The sequence below is a fragment of the Pinus tabuliformis genome, chromosome 7, assembly GCF_031772625.1.
Source record: "Pinus tabuliformis cultivar Carrire ecotype Pingquan chromosome 7, CPIR1, whole genome shotgun sequence".
In the NCBI taxonomy this organism is placed as follows: Eukaryota; Viridiplantae; Streptophyta; class Pinopsida; order Pinales; family Pinaceae; genus Pinus; species Pinus tabuliformis.
Window position 1 is genome coordinate 1,417,930,138 of NC_142293.1, and position 13,114 is coordinate 1,417,943,251.

The window sequence follows — 13,114 nt, forward strand, 5'->3', positions numbered from 1 at the left end:
TCAGATATTGGGCATATGTTTGGGCCTTAAGCCTCTCATTTCTGTGTTTGATATTTATGTATCTTTCCTTAATATCTTGGTCCTTATTTATAGGAATTCTAAAGGAAGATACCTCAACACTTTGCTGCCTCATCAACATCTGAGTCTATGATGTGGAGGGCTCCTGCATACTCCCAGATGGAGTAGTGGACCTTCTTCTTTCAACCTCTGTTTTGGTGACCTCAGTTGAGTCATCAGTGAACCCTTGCTCAGAGGCTAGATTGGGATTTTTCCTTTTGTTTGATTCTTGTTGTACATTAGAAGTAGGCATTCCTGAAGTGGAAGCCCCTTCTCTGTTCCTTTTTGGGACTTCCTCCTCATTTTGAGGAGTTTGCATGACTGAATGGGCACTTGAAGTAGTTGCTAGTTCTTCTGATGGTTCCATCCTAGTTGACTATTCTGGCCTATCTGACTGTTTTGGCACCTGCAGGAAGGAAACCTCATGAAGTTGTTTTTCCAAGTTTATTAATGTGTTTTCCACAGCAACTTCAGTATTATCCCTATCCTCTAAAGTGTTTTCCACCCATTTCAATTGGTTGGCATAATTTTCTATCTCAGGGATGCGGTGATGGATATAGGGAGCCATCTTGTTTTTCTGCCTTCTTTTGCAGATGAAATCCAAAGGATCATATCTCCATATGAAGCTCTGTTTTATTTTTAATCTCTGAAGGATTAGGTATGCCTCCTTTCTAGCTTCTCTACTATTACAAATAAAAGGACCCAATTGGTCTTTGATCTTAAGTTGGGATTTCTTTTTGGCTTTAACAATGTTTACCTCATCTGAATTTATTATCTGCCTGTAGTGCACCAAGGAAAATAACCTCATTGGGAGGTATTTAGGTAGTTTGTATGGGGCCAGAGCGCAGCCATAAATCCTGATCTCAGTGTGGTTTTGGTACAAGTACGAATCTCCCACCTAATGATTGATGTTTAGATGAAGGACTCTCCTAATATCATGACTGATTCTTGGTGAAGGGGTTTCACTGAGAATGCTCATCATAGGGTGGACAAAGGAATTTATGAATTCATTGTATGAATAGGGGTAGTAATCTTGATGAATCAATGGGGTCCAGAGGATGACTGATCTTGGTTGGCCCTTGTGTCCAACTTTTGCAAGGTAAGTGGGAATCTGTCTGACTGGTAATATAGGAAAAGGTGATACAAGACGGAGGAGTATTTGAAGACTCTCTCATTACTCATTCTGAGGAACTGTTCATGCATCCTGTCAGCTTTGAACTGAGCATAGTCATATATGACAACAAGAGGCTACCCTGGAGTGTATATGGACATGAAGGCTAAAATATTCTCATCAATATATTCATTGGTGGTCTAACCCAGGACACTAGATATCATATCCACAATATTTCTGCCCTAAGGAGAAAATAAAGTTGCTACATATGGACGAGGGGTATTTGCAGGTATACTTCTCTTCTATGATGAAGGTTTGTATTAATTGGGTCAATCTTGTAGGGCTGAGTTTGGGATATAAGTCCAACAGGTCTCCAATTGAGAGGGGAGTCAAGTTTTTCCCAAGCCAGAGTTGTAGCATCTCATTTAGAGATTCAACAATGATAGTGAAAAGTATGGCCTGGTTAGGGGACATGACTGCTCTTTGACTGGGGACATAGCTGGCATGGCAATAATGTACAATTTCCGGGAAAATTTGGACTCTAGGGAACTGGTACTTAAGAAAATTGGACTCCCATAGACAAATTTCATCAGCGAGGTTCAAGTATCTATCCCTACTTTGGTAGCATACTTTGAGTGGGGATTCTTGGAAAGAGGTGTCCTTTATCTGGAAATCCCAATCAACCAGGGGGAGGTGGTCCATGTCTAAGTGGGGTGTAGATATGGGTCTCAAATCCATGGCAATTAGGGTAGCCATTCTCAGTTCTTGTGGATTTGAGAATGGGGGAGGTAATTTGCTGTGTTTTTAGGGCAACAGTGGTTTAGCATAGAGTAGGCCTAGGTTGCTTGAGATTCCTTAATAAATTTTAAACTTAACTAAGAATACTCAATCACTGGTTTTTTTGAAATTGACAGGGAAGTGGGTGAATACTAGTTTAAATACCTGGAAATGAGGTCAAATGGCTCTGAACAGAGCGGCTGGTGATTGCATATGGTTGAAGGGGTTCTGTATAGGCTACAAGGTTATTTGGGCGGTCTGCGGCGTCTTTGGAGTGCAATTGGATGTGGGTTGACGGCTTGATGTTTGTAGGTGGCATGCATGTGAATAGAGGTTTACAGTTAAAATTCCAGTGAAAGCAAATGATTTGGGGCTTTTTGGCTTTATGCACGAAAATTCAATTTTGGCCAGTACGGGGTGAAAAATGGTCATTTTATCATGTAGTGAGTGGGTGGTAAATGGTTTCTATCGCATCACTTATGGATGTCAAGTGGTTTTTAGGAGGGGCCACCAAATTCCACTCATCGGCTAACATGTAGCATTGGGGGCTGGTGGAAAAAACACTTTTTTGGGTGGGTAAGGGATGGACGTTGGGTTGGCCTGATATGGGTGAGGGCCATTGGATGAGGAGGGAGACGATCACACAGTGATCGAGCGGGGAAGTTGCAAGGAGGATAGTGGGGGGAACCAACGGGTGCTTAAGTGCGGCAATATCGGGGTTAATGATGGATTAAGGTGGGATTAAGCCATCAGGGTGATTAACGGAGGATTTAAATGGGGTTTTTCCTAACATAATCGTAGATCGATTAGTTAGTGAGTTGACTATATATTATAGTTTATATTTAAACAAATGTGTAGGGTTAATTAATATGTAGGAGTTACATATATACGGGGAAATGGGTTTTATTATCGGGATTTTAATATAATAAATTAGTAGTTAATAAAGAATGGGTGGAAAAGGGACACAACACACTAAGAAAATGCTTTTTTGTAATTTGAATGCTTTTCACATATTAACATTAATACTTAGGGTAATGTGTTTCGGTGGGCTTATGATATGAAAATGCTTTATGCGTGGGAAAAAATTCTTATCCTAGACAAAATTGTTTTATCCTTAGGAAAGGAACATTATTTAGGAAAATGAATGAACTGAGGGGTGGGGGGGGGGATGAATTTTTATGAGGGGAATTTAATACTTGATATCAATAAATCATTGAGCCGAGGGTCCGGTCCCTCCAAAAGTCAGAGAAATGCTTTGAGCCTCTTTGACTTAAAGGTTTTAAGTACTTTGAACTTTATTTATGGGAAATTAGTTAAGTAAAAGGTGAAAATGAATGGAGGAAGCTAATTAATTGACTTTTCAATCCATTTCCATGCTTGATTGTTCATTCATATCTGGAACTTTTATGATGAGAATGATAAACATGATTTTGTCTAATCAATCATCATACTTCCGCAACCTTTCTGCTACTTACCCATCTACTTTTCCTACCATTTTTACTTCACTTTATTATGGTGCTTTTGAGCTAGCAAACCCTTATCAAATATTTTTCCTTTTCTTTACAATAGTAAAATAACTAAATCTAACCTTATCACATCTAAGGGCTCAGATTAAACACTTGAGCTCCTTTTATTTACTCTACCTATCTAATTATTTGCCAAGGTTAAACTGTTTGGCCAAATTTTTATTCTCTACCTATAGACATGAAATTGAAAACATGAAATAGCCAAGTTTAAACATTTTGACTATCGTGGATTGTGGAAAGGGTCACAAGCTTCACACAATCTTTTATTATGCATAAAAGTAAATAGGAGTGGCATTTTGGCTTGCTCACTTTGATGATTTTTTTCCTTTTCTTGGGGTTCATATTTTTTCATCGTTTTTGACCTTTTTGTTCTTTTTGACCTTTGATTATTCTTTTAGGACATACCCTCTTTACATTTTTTAGTTTTTTGAATATGGAAAACATTTGCAAAAGCAAAGGTATGCACAATATTACAAGGTTTAATCTAGGTCATTCAAAATTATGAATCCTATTGGTATAGAACCTAACAGTGGCTCCACTTGGGGATGGCATTTCCTAGTGAAATGTCAAGAACTTTGTAGATCAATGGCCTTATGAATTGTTGTGATATTACCTTGCAACATTTCCCTTTTATGTTTCTACATTATTACTATTTATGACAGTAAAACCTTTAAAACTTAGGGCCTTCTCTCCGGGTTTCAACTTCAAAAATCACCATCCAATCAACTCTAGACTTTTGAAAGAAAAGTATGTACAAATGATAAGTAAAATTAGTAACTAGGTCAATATAGTGTTTGAGCATTCGACCATTCACTGGTCCTCCTCCTTCTTCAATATCATCTAGTCCTTTAAGGAAGAAAGTATTGTTCCCTCTGTAAGCATAGATGATATAGGGGCCCTTCCATAGGAAATCAAATTTCCCATGCTTACCGTTATCTTCCTTTCTCAAGTCCCACTTGAGTACTTTATCACCTAAGTATAAATCATTTTCCTTGGTTATTCTCTCAAGAATCTTTTTGATCTTTTCCTGCACAACTTGAGATCTGATGTAGACCTCTTCTCTGGTTTGCTGGAGATGAATAGTATGGTTTATTCTCCTCTAGATATCATTTTAGTTCTTGGAGCATCTTCATCACTGGTACTCCCAAAGAGGATGGAAAAACAACTTCCGTGCCATACACTAGCTGATAGGGGGATGTACCAATTGACTTCTTGGTGGTTAGTCTGTCAGCCCATAAGGATTTAACTAACTTCTTGTTCCATGTTTTCTTATTATCTTCCAGTAACTTCTTAATAATGTTCACCAGGCTCTTATTTGAAGATTAAACCAGTCCATTTCCTTGAGGGTAGTAGGCTATAGAATGACCTAGGGTGATACGATACTTATTGCAGAATTCTATCATTCGTTTGGATTTAAAAGCTGCTGCATTATTAGTAATGATCTTGGTTGGGCATTCAAATATAGATAGAATGTTGGCTTCAAGGAAGTTAATAATAACAGTATCTGTGGCTTGCCTTGAAGGTATGGCCTCTATCCATTTTGTGAAATAGTTTGTGGCTGTGGGTTTTACTTATGTTGGGTAGAGGAGGGCAGGTGAATTTCACCAATGAAGTCTAAACCCCATTGTTGAAAAGGTCCTTTAGCAGTTATTGGTTTAAGGGGTAATGGTAGAAGTTTTCTTTTTTCTTCAAAAATTTGACACTTGTGACAAGAAGTTACAAATTTCTTAACATCAGAGAATAAAGTTGACCAGTAACAACCCACCCTTAAGATTTTATCTGCAGTGGTTCTCCAATAGAGGTGTCCACCACAGTCACCTGCATGAAAGTCTTGTAGAACTTTGTCAGCCTCATCTTTTATCAAACAGTTAAGGATAATTCCTTCATGATATTTCCAAAACAAAGCATTATCAAGTATACAAAATTTCAAAGATTTCTTTTTTAAGAAACTACCTTTAGTCCTAGATAATCCAGGAAGAGCTTGTAAGTTTTGTAAAATGTAGATGATATTAGCATACCATGGTGATTCAACAAAGGCTTGACTGATCGGTGGAGTCGCCATCTCCTCTCCTTCATCTAGTGCATCAATAAAGTTTATGTCTAAGGCCTAACAGTTCGACTCGGCCATAAGTTTAGCTAAGCGTTGGCCTTTGATTAACTTTGTGGGTTTGATCTCTATATCATACTCTAAGATAGTAGCAGCCTATTTTCCCCTTTTCCCATCAGGACCTTCCTAATTCAAGATGTTCTTGACTACAGAATTGGGAACATAGGCTACTATATGAGAATACAAAATATATATCCTAAAATCTTTGATAGCTTTGACTAAAGCCAATGCTTGTTTCTCCAGTATGTTGTATTTTAAGGGAGCATCTCTTAAGGATTTTCTAAAGAAAGCAATGGGTTGTTCATATCCTTGGTAATTTTTCTCCAATAAAAGTACAACTATTGTATGCTCAGAAGCAAAGGAAAACAAAATGAAATCCCTATCAAATTTGGGACTAGCTAATACTGAGGTTTTTTTCAAGGCTAGCTTGATGTTTTCAAATGATTTCTTAACTTCGACAATCCAACTTAGGGTTGAATCCTTTTTTAACATGTTATTTAGTGCTCTAATTAACTCTGTAGCGTTAGAAATAAATCTTCTAAGGAAGTTAATCTTTCCTAAAAAGGCTTGTAGTTCTTTGATATTCCTAGGGTGTTGTATCAACAATATGGCTTCAATTCTTACAGGATCTATTCTTATGCCATCATTAGAAATTATATGTCCTAACAATTTCCCTTCTTCCAATCCAAATAAAGATTTCTTGGGGTTCAAGGAGATGCCATACTTTCTGCATTTTATAAAGACCTGCCTTAGATGATCTAGATGTTGATTGTCTGATTTTGAGAAAACAGTAATATCATCAAGATATATCACAAGGAAATCATGGATTTATTTGGAAAAGGCTATATCCATAGCCCTCTAAAAAGTGGCTCCTGCATTCCTTAGCGTGAAAGGAATTTTACATGCATAAAGGTGCCCCAAGGAGTGGTGAAAGCGATCTTGGGTTGGTCGTCAGGGTGAACTAAAATTTGATTGCAACCAGAAAACCCATCTAGTAATGAGATTCTGGTTGACCCAACTACCCTTTGTAAGATGTGGTCCATTTTGGGAAGAGGATAGTTGTCTTTAAGTGATGCTTTATTAAGTTTTCTAAGATCTACACAGAGTTTGATCTCACCAGTTTTCTTCCTAGTTGGGACCAAGTTTGAGACCCATTCAAGAAAACTTATTGGTGCAATTATCTTGGCATCATAGATTCTCTTAATTTCTTTTTCTATTGAAGGTAATAAGATAGGATTAATTCTCCTAATATTTTGTTTGAAAGGTTTTTGATTCTCTTTGAGAGGAATTGTGTGTTGGATGATGTTGGTGTCATAAGAATTAAGGTCCTCATAGCTCCAAGCAAAGACATCCTGAAATTCTTTCAATAACTCAATGTATTTCACCTTCTCTATTAAAGGGAGTGACTTTGACAGTTTTATTAGCTTGGGATTGTCTTTAGTGTCTATGTTACATTCTTCAATATCAGATTTTAATGGTTCCATTTTAGGATTCCTAGGAACATCATTTGAATCGAATAAGTCTTCCAAAGGATTTAAACCTTTTAGTAAGAAATTATCCTTGAGATTTATTACTTTGTTTTCATCATTAATTGTTTCATCAATCTCTACTTGTTCTAGGTTGTCTATATCTAACCTTGTGAATTTAGTGGGTTTAAAATTATCTACTTCATTACCTTCTAGCTCATTTATTATTACTTCATCCCTAGAGTTAAGATCTATGGATGTATCAATGTCTATGTTACTATGTGCAAATTCTTCTTCCAAAGTTAAGAAGTTGTTTATCTATCTATCATTTGAGAATACTTGCCAGTTCTACACATTATCTGGGATTGAAGGTCTGTCCCTGACCTCAGCAGTGTACTAATGGGTAACCTGCAGGCATTGGAAAACATTGCTAAACTATGGGCTTGCATATTGTGCTTCCTAGGAACTACTGCAAGTTGTGTTGCTAGGAAAGTATTGAGTATTTCTACAATGGTTCCTTTACGATAACCTAATCTAGTGTCTTTATTCATATATACACCCTTAATATGATTTAAAACTAGCTCTGAGTCTCCTATGATTGAAACTCTTTGAGGACCTAAATTCCTAAATTCCTTGAGACCTAGAATCAAAGCCTCATATTCAGCCATATTATTGGTACATATGAAATTTAACCTATAGGCATGGCCCTTTGAGTGGTTGTTTTCTACATTATAAATCCATACCCTTGCTGCTGCTCCTAACTTATTTACAGAGCCATTAAATTCTAAATGCCATAAGATATCTTGTACATAGTTCTCATCATCAGTATTCCATTTATTTTTATTTCTAGCAACTTGATTTCTTTCTTTATTGCTCAATTTTGAAGTTTCTTTAGATTCATTAGTAGTGTAAACTGTAATTTCTTTTGGTTCTGCAACAACACTATTAGGAGTTTCGTTTGGTGTTTTATCAGTGTTGAACATGATAAAAGAGTCTACATCTGAATGCATGGAGTAGATAAGATAGTTTTGAGGTCGATATTGGCTTCTTACCATGTATTTCATGAAATTTTCTTTGTACAGTTTCTTGGGTTGTCCAAACACAGAAATTGCGGCATATGACATATCCAATTGGATGGATCCTGGAAGGTTAGCTCCCCAAGATCTGGATAACATCATGCCATATTTTGGTGGGATATCAGCCACTACAATGTCCATGAGGATGCTCTTGGCAGGATATTGGACTAAAGTAATACACAAATCTTTGATTAACCCTAGACATTCTACTTGACTTGAATCAAAGGATAACAAGTCTTTGCAAGGTCTAGTAATGTCTAGTTTCAATTTTTCTGACACTGATTTTGGCATTAGGTTGTGAGAAGCCCCAGAATCTAACATGGCATTGTGTAGTATTTTGTCATGAATATTAAGGCTAATGTAAAAAGGTGGAATTCCTCCTTCTTGTAGTTTGCCACTAACATCTGGTCCAAATATTAATTCTGGTTTATCATCAAATAAGTTAAACAAGTCTTCGTTTTTAGTAATGTTCAGGGTTTGATTTACCTGTGATTTGTAAGTTTAGTTTTTAACTAGTTCAGTCAAAGGGACTGAAATTTTCAGCTTGGATATCTCTGATCCCAAATTGAATGATGAGGAATGGTTGTAGAACTTTGGAATAGGGTTTTGAGTGGAATTATCTTCCTTTTGTTTACTTGGGATTTTGTTGGGTCCCTATAATACTAGTGATTACCACATTACTATTGTAGTTACACCCCTTATTTATATTGTTGTGCCCATATTACCCCCATGTTGTTATTTATGTGCCCCATAGAATCCCTCTATTGTTATTTTTGTGGCTTTATATTATTATTGTTAGGTCGGCTGGATTATATTGTGACTCCTTAGACTCCTATATATAGAAAGGAGGTTTTGTCAGTTGTATCATCCAAGAATTGTTCATTTATGTAATGTAAAGGAGGTTGCCCCCTCGAAGAGGCTGAATTCTAAGGCGTTGATCTATCTTTTCTATCTTCTCTTGAGCTGGTTTCATAACATTTGGTATCAGAGCTTTGGATTCTAGGGTTTCGCTGCTCCAAACAGGTCATCATGGAATTTTCGCTATAACTTTTTTTCTGTAATGTTTCAGAAGTCGCAAAAGAAACCTATTTGAGAAGAAATCGCGCTAAACCTTGGGTCCGAATTTCAGAGCTTTTCGCGCGATATTTGCGGAGATATGATCTGAGGAAGTTGGTCTTTTTGCAGACTCCTGAATTACATTCAAAACAGGTGACCTGGGGAAAATCGTCATAACTTTCTCTCTGGGGATCGGATTGAAATTTTGTAAGAAGGTACAGAAAGAGGACGGACTTTAGTTTCTTGTATGCGAGTTTCAGATCCAAAGGTTGAAACAGTGACTCGTGGCACGTCGTAAAAGTTTGCTCTACTGAACTAGTCTAAAAGCAAGTCACTGTGGGAGATTTCACATAACTCTTCCTTGGAGAATCCAATTTGGGTCAGACTTGTGGCATTGGAAAGAGAACGGAGAAGGATATTACAGGTTGCAACTTCAAAATTGTATGATCTGAAATTACAGAGATACATCAGATTCAATATCAGGCTTCTATAAAGTGAAAAAAGGTGTGTAGTTTTTTTTTAAATTTTTGTGTAAGCTTGGTTTAACGGAATTCAAAGGGCATAGTAAAGCATTGTTATCGGTAACTAATGCCCCGAGTAAAGAAAATGAAAACACCTAGTAAGGAACCTGAAAGCTCTAGCATGACTCATGAAGAAGAGGAAGAAATGCTACATGATATATCAAAATTACAAGAACAAGTGCAACTGATGTCACGCTCACAAAAGCTAACAGAAGCTAAGATAAATGGCGTGGAATCTAAGATAAATGGCGTGGAAGCTAAGATGGATGATTTGAAGACAGATTTGAAGAAAAACATGGCGGATTTGAAGACAGATTTAAAGACAGACATGGCAGATTTGAAGACAGATTTGACAAATTTTCTACAAGAAATACTTACTAATGGTGAAAAGGGTGTAAAGGAAACTCATGATGTGAACCAAAGTAATGTTAATCATGATTCCTTAGACTTTAATGCTAGATCGAAGACCCACCATATTCCAAAAATCGATATGAGGAAGTTTGATGGAAAGGATCCCGCCACATGGATATTACAGATGGAGCAGTTCTTCGATCTCAATAATGTGCAAAACACACAAAGGGTACGTATGGAAACTGTATATTTGGAACCAAATCAATTTGTATGGTATCAATGGCTTTGCTCTCGTAAAAAATTTATCACTTGGGCAATTTTTACGGAAGAATTGATAGCACATTATGAAGGTACAAAAAGCAACACTTTTTTTAGCCAATTGATAAGTCTCAAACAAAAGGGTTCAGTAATGGAGCACATTGAGGAGTTCCAAAAATTGAACATAAGGGTAAAAGATATTCCGGAGGAGCGTAGGATTGATGTGTTCATAGGGTCTTTAAAGGACAATATCCAACATGATGTTCGCCTTTGGGAACCTGATTCATTAGAGAAGGCATTCAGGCTAGCAAGAAAAATGGAAAGCAAAATTTTGGCAACTAGGAAGCATACCACTCACAACTATAAAGACGGAAGTGTTGTTTCCCCTAGTCTTCCACAACCTATAAGGTTGACACCACAACAATTGGAAGAAAAAAGAGCAAAAGGGCTTTGTTACAGTTGTGATAGCAAATACACTAAAGGTCATAAGTGTGCTGAGAAGAAATTATTCTACATAGATTGTGAAGAGGAAGAAGAAAAGGAGAAACAAAGGTCAAAAGAAGAAGATATACTCCAGGAACAAAGCCTAGATGAAGAACAAATAAATCCAACCATATCTTGTAATGCATTGGTGGGAATTACCACTCCTCAAACCATCAAGATAGAAGGACAAATCAAGAAGAAAAAGGTAATAGTGTTGATTGATTCAGGAAGCACCCACAATTTTATTCATTGTAGGGTAGCAAAAGAATTGAATTGCTTCCTATATCCAGCACCAGAGTGTCAAGTGATGATTGCAAATGGAGGAACAATAAATTGCTCTGGAAGGTGCCATAATATCAAGCTATCCATGGGAGAATATGTATTGACTAGCCCAATGCTTTCCATTCCAATGGGAGGTGCTGACGTTGTACTAGGAGTCCAATGGCTATAATCCTTGGGTACAATAGCTTTTAATTTTCAAGAACTTTTCATCAAATTTTCTACGGAAGGAAAGGAAGTTGAATTAAGGGGTATTGCAGGGAAACCAGGAAAGATAATCAGCTCTAATGGTATGACAAAGCTTCTAAAAAAGGAGCAAAGAGGTGTAATTGCACAATTATGTTCGCTAGATGTTTCCACATCGGAATCATCTATTTCTCCAGATCTCCAAAAAGTCCTGGACAATCATTCCAAGGTATTTGAGACTCCCAAAGGTCTCCCACCTATGCGTGATCATGATCATGCTATTCATCTGATTCCAGGAAGTGTTCCTCCAAACATCAGGCTGTACAGATATCCCTATGTCCAAAAAAGTGAAATTGAACGTATGGTTGCAGAAATGCTAGAGGCTGGTATAATTCAACCAAGTCAAAGTTCTTTCTCTGCTCCAGTAGTATTGGTGCACAAGAAGGATGGATCATGGCGCATGTGTCCGGATTATAGGGAGCTCAACAAGCTCACTATTAAAGATAAGTTCCCCATTCCTGTCATTGATGAATTACTGGATGAATTGCATGGATCAATTTACTTCACCAAGTTGGATCTTCATTCGGGATATCATCAAATCAGAATGAAGATTGAAGACATTCCGAAAACGACATTTAGAACTCATGAGGGTCATTATGAATTTTTGGTCATGCCTTTTGGCCTTACTAATGCACCTTCAACATTTCAAGGTTTGATGAATTCAATTTTCAAACCATTCCTTAGAAAATTTGTGTTAGTATTTTTTGATGATATACTAATCTACAGCAAGTCTTGGAAGGATCATGTTGAACATGTTGACAGGGTGCTACAACTATTGGAGGAGAAACAATTATATGCAAAAAGATCCAAATGTTTCTTTGGAGTCCAGGAGGTGGAATATTTGGGTCATATTGTATCTCATGAAGGAGTTAAGGTAGACCCTAGCAAAATTAAAGCCATTAAGGAATGGAAAATCCTCACATGCATAAAGCATCTGCGAGGATTTCTTGGGTTGACAGGGTATTATCGCAAGTTTGTTAAGAATTATGGGAGAGTAGCAGCACCTCTAACAACATTATTGAAGAAAGATGCATTTTCATGGACTCCACAAGCAACAAAGGCCTTTGAACATCTTAAAGAGGCAATGTGCCAAGCACCGGTCTTAGCTACACCGGACTTCACAAAAACCTTTATTGTGGAATGTGATGCTTCAGGAAATGGAATTGGTGCTGTTCTAATGCAAGATGAAAGACCCATTGCTTTTGAAAGTCGTCCAATCAAGGGAAATTTTTTAAGCAAAGCTATTTATGAGAAGGAAATGTTGGCAATACTCCATGCACTTAAGAAATGGCGACCCTACCTAATGGGAAGACACTTCAAGGTAAAAACGGATCATGATAGCCTTAAATACTTTTTAGAACAAAGATTATCCTCTGAAGAGCAACAAAAGTGGGTCACAAAGATGTTGGGTTATGACTTTGAAATCATCTACAAGAAAGGGAAGCAAAATGTGGTGGCAGATGCACTCTCAAGAAAGAATGAGGATGTGGAAGCATTGTTGTGCGCCATTTCTATTATCCAACCAGATTGGATAAACGAAGCAAGGGAGGAATGGAAGAATGATGAAGAAGTATGGGAACTTATTCGAAAGCTACAACAAGATTCCAGTACGTCTGATACATTTAGCTGGCAAAATGATTCATTATGGTACAAAAATCGCTTATACCTCTGTAAGAATTCTCAGCTAAAACAAAAGATTCTTATGGAATTGCACACTTCTCCCTAGGAGGGCACTTAGGATTTTTAAAAACTTACCATAGGGTTAAGAAGGAATTTTTTTGGGATGGCCTTAAATCAGAT